The sequence below is a fragment of the Octodon degus genome, unplaced genomic scaffold (assembly GCF_000260255.1).
Source record: "Octodon degus isolate 3935 unplaced genomic scaffold, OctDeg1.0 scaffold00045, whole genome shotgun sequence".
Taxonomy (NCBI): Eukaryota; Metazoa; Chordata; class Mammalia; order Rodentia; family Octodontidae; genus Octodon; species Octodon degus.
The window spans coordinates 12,712,750-12,719,249 of record NW_004524621.1 but is presented as its reverse complement, the minus strand read 5'-3'; the positions used below and the strand labels follow the sequence as shown (position 1 = coordinate 12,719,249).

Sequence of the window (6,500 nt, the reverse complement as noted above, 5' to 3'; positions counted from 1 at the left end):
GACAGACAGACACACAGAGAGAGAGAGAGAGAGAGAGAGAGAGAGAGAGAGAGAGAGAGAGAGAGAGAGAATATGGTGTCACCTGTGTCAGTGTTTAAAAAAAAAAAAAAAAAAAAAGGCCATCCCATAGTACAACCAAAGCTGTGGAGTTTGGTAGACTCCACTGATATTTTAGAAGCCACTAAGAGAAAAAATGCAAAACTAAGGAAGAACCTGAATTACTTTCTACTAAATGTACTGACCTAAGCACAGACTACTTCTGAGCTCAGAATCCTCGGGCAAGGAGGATAACAGCAAGCAGGAAGAGACGAACCGCAAGGCACCAGATCCAGCGAAATCGTTGGGCGGCGCTGGAACAAGGCAGAGAAGCGGCCGCCAGGACTCAACGAGCTGTTTCCGAGCGTGACGCAGATCGACTGGGAGAGGCACGTCGTCAAGGCGCCGAAGAGCTGCTCCCCGAGACCCCTTCCCTTTGACACCGAAGTACCTGCGGTGCTGCCTCTAAGTCAGTGTCTGCCGCAGCCTCCGAAGGAAGGGGTCAGCCCTGGAGTAGTGTCTGAGATTGGACTCTGCTTTGCCTCCAAAGGAATTCAAAATATGGAAGTCAAACTATGTACCACGGAGACCTACACTACAAGAAGAAACCTCCACCTCCAGAGCTGGATATGGCGATAAAACGGTCGAACATTAATGAGGACAATGGAGATGATGCCCCACAGAACGCTAAGAAAGCTAGGCTTCTACCAGAAGAGGAGGAAACGTTGGAATCAGATGATGAAAAAGAAGAGCATACTTCCAAAAAGCGCAAAGTAGAGCCAGGAGAGTCAGCAAAAAAGAAAAAGGAGGAAACAACAAAGGAGGAGACTTCTAGACTCCTAAGCCTGTCAAAGTGTATCTTTGGTCAGATTATTTGACATTGTGGATTAATGACAGAACATCTCCATGAAGTATGTATAGTAATGAACTAACAAGTATTGCTTCGAGAACTTTCCACTGTAGAATTCATTTTTTTAATTTAAAACGTATGTATTTAAGATCCAAATGGTGACCTGTGATTGTGAAGTTGACAGTACTTGGAAGCATTCTTGCTGTCTATGGCCAGAGTAGGTAGTGTGCTTTGAGAGTTTGTCACATACTGACATGCCAATGTTCAATGAGCCTTTTATAAAGGAATATATTTTTAAAGTAAATACATTGTACTGTGAACTTGTGAGGTGCTTTTCATCAGTGTTTGTACAGTGTAAATAAATCATGGAAATAAAATTACTTATTCAAAAAAATAAATTAAATAAATAAAACTTCTGATGCTGATGAAATTGATACTTCCAAAGAAGAGTTTACTAACTCCCAAAGTTTACTAAGCATTGATTCCACAGAAGAACATATTTCAGATGATCCTGTACATGTAAAAAATGGTGACAGTAGTAATGATTGTAACTTGCAAGGCTATCACTGAGGATGATACTAATGACTCTGGCACAGCCAGCGCACCACTCCACCCCCATTACTGGTACTCAAGAATCAATGGGTGATGTCACTTCTGAAGAGTCTTTAGAGTACTTTCCACATTACCACCAAGTAATGACTGGAGAATTTAGATGCAAACACTTCTTGCTAAGAAATATTTACTGAATGATCTAAAATAGGCTTCCAATAGTTTATCAAAGAAACGTCAGATGGCAAGTGCAGCAGGTGCTTACCATCCAAGTTAAGTTTATCCATTTAAAACTGAAAATGGACAAGACAAGTGAGTTTGGGGATTTTGATTCTATGCTAAAAATTCAATATGACTGCAGTGCTTTTCAAGACTGATGATTTTGCAATTTTGTTTCACCCGGTCCTAGCCGAGTTGTAAACTGAAATGCTTTTCAGGATGAACAAAAAGATAATTGCCCTTGGGATGCTTTGTCTTTTTGAGACAGGGTCTTGCTGCACAATTCAGGCTAGCCTTGAGCTCACTTTGTAGCCCAAGTTGGTCTTGAACTCACAAATTGTCCTGCCTCCACCTTCTAAGTGCTGGGATTATAAGCATGCACCACCATGTCTAGCCTTTGGGCTGCTTTTGGAGACCAACTCTAAAGGCCATCATGGAAAGGAAGTCTAGTCATCACATAGGACAAATGAAAACAAATGAACCCCCAAGATATACAATGCCCCTTTAGCAACTACCAAAGGAACAGTGCTAGTGGTCATTTACAGGACTAGATCACTTTGGTTTAGTCAGCTTTACTAAACCGCCTGAAGTGAATTTTCAAAGGATGTTTTCCTTCCACATTTGTCCCTGATGTTGAAGATGAAGTTACTTACTGAAGCACTTGCTAAAGACAATCACCTTGCCAATAAAAACCAGAGAGGCCTTAGCTGAAAATGGGGAACTGCTAGATATGTGGACCCAGCTAAAGGATATCCATGATGCACATGGCTTGAAATACTAGTGGGCTGGCTCCCATAACGAAGTTTTTATGTTCTTTGAATATAGACACTTGAAATATTCTGTTCATGGGCAATAAGCAGCAGCCTGACATAGTAGTGCCCATGTATGCAGCAGGATTGCGTAATATTAAGAGTCCACCAAGGAACCTCTGAAACCACAGTATGTTGCATTAAAAAAAAAAAAAAAAAATTTGCTTCCATTGGTCAGACAACCACCATGACAGTAGAGATGAACTCATGGATCTAATGCATTCCAGGAATCTCTACCACCTGTTCCATTAGACTGGAGTAGCAGCAGTCTTACTAGCCCGTTAAACAGTGTAGGTCTAGCATTTTGGAAGTTTCCAGCTGAGTAAGTTCTATGCTGCAAATCTCCAGATCAAGTCTCAAAGTGACTGATGCATTTGTGAGACAGTAGAAAAGATGAACACATCTACTAGGAAACCAAAAAGAAAATAACACTAGAGCGAAGCAGTTATCAAGGTGATAGCCAGCCTTCCTGACGTGATGTTCACGCATGTAAAAGTGCTGATGTTCCCAGCCACATCACCTTTCACAAGCTCCCAAAGACAGGCAGGCTGACAACTGCTGTGTTTGTCCTCTCCTCCATCCCTTCCCTATCATCAAAAGCATTATCTGCTCTTAATTTTAAAATAAAAGTATGAGCCGGGGATGTAGCTCAGCAATACAGTATTTGCCTGCCAAGCTCAAGACCCTGAGTTCGATTTCTGATATCAAAACAAAAAATTTCACTTTTAGCTGATTTGTTTGTAAACTGCACTAGAAAGGTATACAAAGTAACGTATTTATTTACATAATGAAGTCTTAAATTAATATCAGAAAAAATGTAAATTGGGGTGAACATTTTTAAAGATTTATTCTTTTTGTATTGCTGGGGTGTATGTATTTATGTCTTTGTGACATACATGGATGATATCCTTCCTATAAAAGTTTTGAAATAAGGCCAGGGAGATAGCTCAGTAGAATAAGCGCCTGCCCAGCAAGTGCAGGGTCCTAAGTTCAAGCCTCAATACTGCACACACACAAAAGTTTTGAAACAAAAAAGAAAATCAAAAACTCCAATCTTGGCCAGGGATATATAAGCTCAGTGGCATAGTGCCTTCCTGGCCAGCACAAAATCCTGAGTTTGATTATAAGTACAAAAATATATATATATAAATACATAAATTACTCAAATCTCCACTCTATAAACCCCCTTTACTCTTTTCAGATTGCATTGAGTAACCTCTTAACTTTTCATAGCCTGTTTAATTACTTTTGGTTGTCATAATAAATAAGCTCCAGAATCCCAGTTTGACTTTTTAAAATTTTGTGTGTGATGGTTTATTTCAGATCTGACACTTATTAACATTTTAGACTCTTTTAATCTTTTCAATCTGGCCTATTGCTACTTGATCTTTTTCAATGCATTTCATGAATTATTCTTTTGTTAAGGGGTATATAGATCATTGACAAAAATTGGGAGTTTTTGTTATTATTTTAGGGAAGTGTCTACAGGGCTTTAATCCACTATTTGGCCAGCCCTGAGAAATTGGAGTTTAGAGATAGTGAGTTTTTAACATCAATTTGATTTAAAGAAGGGCCAAATTATATAAGTGTCTTACAATGAAATTGTTACCGATTTTTTTGTTGTTGTTATAACAGTTTTTGAGGCTGTTTCTGAGGATTTTGTACAGTGTAAAATGTAATAGTCATAGAATGCTGTGGTATAGGTTTATATACAGTAAAAACTATGGGTTTTAAATGTTTGGGGAAATTCCTATGGAAAAAAGACATGTACAAGAACCTCTAACAAAGCTAATATTCATGCCCAAGGTCTTTTGAGATTTCAATATGGAAACTTCCCTTTACATAAAAATAATTTAAAAGGAAAAAAAATGACAATTGACGGTAGAACATGTGTTTATCATTCATGTAAGACAATAGGTTCAATCTGCAGTACACATTAAAAAAAAACAGTGGTTTAGTGCTTGGCATGATGAGGCATACCTGTAGTTAACAGTTCTCTGGGAGGCTGAAGCAGAAGGATTGCTGGGAATTTGAGTTCACTCTGGACTACAAAGTGAGTTCAAGGCCAGGCTGAAATGCATAGTGAAATCCTGACTCAAAAAAAAAAGAAAAAAAGAAGAAATAGGGCTAGGGAGATAGTTCAGCAGTCTAAGAACCTTCCTGGACCTGCCATGCCACCCAAGACCAGGTGTGATGGCACACACCTGTAATCCCTGCACTGGGGAGGCTGAGACAGGAGGATCACTATGAGTCTGAGCTGTGTACCAAGACCCTGTACCAAATAAAGTTTTAAGAAAAGACATATTAAAAAAAAAAATGGCTGCACCATATTTTTATTTCTGAATAAGCTATTATGTAGCGAAGCATGATGGCAGAAGCACTCTGGGAGGCAGAGAAAGTGCTGTACCAAGTTCAAGGTCAGCCTAGAAAGTACTGTACCAAGTTCAAGATCAGCCTGTTCCATAATGAGACCTTGTCTTAAAACACACACACAGAAAAAGGGCTTGATATGAAAGGTAGCTGTGCATTTAATGCCCTGAGTTCATCCTCTAGTATCAGGAGGCGGGAAAAAAAAGCACTTAGGCAGGCATAGTTGTACAGGGTTGTAGTCCCAGCACTCAAGGGAGGCTGAGGCAAAAGGTTCACTGTGAGTTTTAGGCCAACCTGGACTACATAGCAAAGTTCAAAGCCTGCCTTAAATGGCACAGTGAAACTCTGTCTCAAAAAACACAACAGGGGCCAGCGAGATAGCTCAGCGGACTAAAGCTCCTACTTAGGCAGGTGCAGTGACCAGGGGACTCAATCCCCTAGCATGGTATGGTGTGGTGCGGTGTGGTGTGGTGTGTGGTGTGGGCGTGGCGTGGCATGGTGGCCCCACCCCAGGGCACAATGAGATAGTGACTGAGACTGGGCATGGCATGGGCCTGTAATCCCAGCGCTTGGGAGGCTGAAACAGAATCACTACGAGTCTGATCTGTGTAGTGAAACCCTGTAGACCAAGAACTAAACACGTAAAATAAAAGAGCAGTATGTATTTTTCTTTCTTGACAAATATAGTACTACAAACATGATTTTCTTTTCACAATATTCTGGGTTGTACCAAGGTTCTTCACACTGAGTTACATCCCCATCCTTCTCTACATTTTTTAAAAAGTCTTGCTAATTCACTAAATTGCTTGTGAACCTCCTGGCAGCCTCAGTTTCCAAAATAATGAGATAATAAGCATGTGCCACCACACGCAGCAAAATGCCCAGCCCAATTTAACTTTTCTCACCATGCATCAGCTTTGTAACAGGCATGACAAGTAGTAAAGATATTAGTAAGAACCTATCCCAAGATATAAATAAGAACTGGTTTTCCTATTATATATTTATCACATCATCTTGTCTTCTGTCTTGTCTTTGGCTGCCTTTTCAAAGTGACAGTATTATATATTGACAATGACTTCTGGTCAGCACAATATGGCTACTTCCCCCTACTAAAAAAAAAATCTGAATCCAAGAATGAGGCAATGCAATCCTTGAAGCTGTTTTCTGCCATGTATTTTTACATCTTTACTGTTTTTTATCACTGATTCACTGCATTGTTTTTTAGGGTGAGGAACTTCACTATCCCATCCTTATACAAAGCAAACCCTCATTCTTTGATTTCCAACAGATTCCAAAATGACTTCCATGTTAGAAGTTGAGTAATCATCCAGTGTGGCAAGCTTGCATTGTCATCAGGCACCCCAAAGAAAAAAGAAAAGAAATATCAGAACAGAGAAGCCAGGCAGGCATGGTGCCACGCACCTCAGCACTTAGAAGGCTGAGGCAGGAAGATTGCCATGAATTCAAGGCCAGAATGGGATACACAGTTCAAGGTCAGCCTGAACTACATAGCAAGAACCTGTTTCAAAAAGTAAAAATAAAAAAAAAAAAAAAGTCAATTTCATGAGTATTAAAAAGGGGCTGGTGAGATGGCTCAGTGGTCTAAAGCACCTACTTAGAACAAGCTTAGCAAAGCACAGGGACCGCGGTTCAATCCCCCAGCACCA

At 40.1% G+C, this 6,500-nt stretch overlaps 1 protein-coding gene and 2 pseudogenes across 1 annotated transcript in view; 2 read left to right on the top strand and 1 right to left on the bottom strand.

The window, feature by feature from the left end:
- The window catches only part of LOC101567204, a 4,174-nt pseudogene extending 3,260 nt beyond the window's left edge, over nt 1-914 (top strand).
- Ubap2 (ubiquitin associated protein 2) overlaps nt 1-6,500 on the bottom strand; it is a 128,229-nt gene that overhangs the window by 107,187 nt on the left and 14,542 nt on the right. The window lies entirely within an intron of this gene.
- Nucleotides 1,295-3,015, top strand: LOC101566813 (annotated as a pseudogene).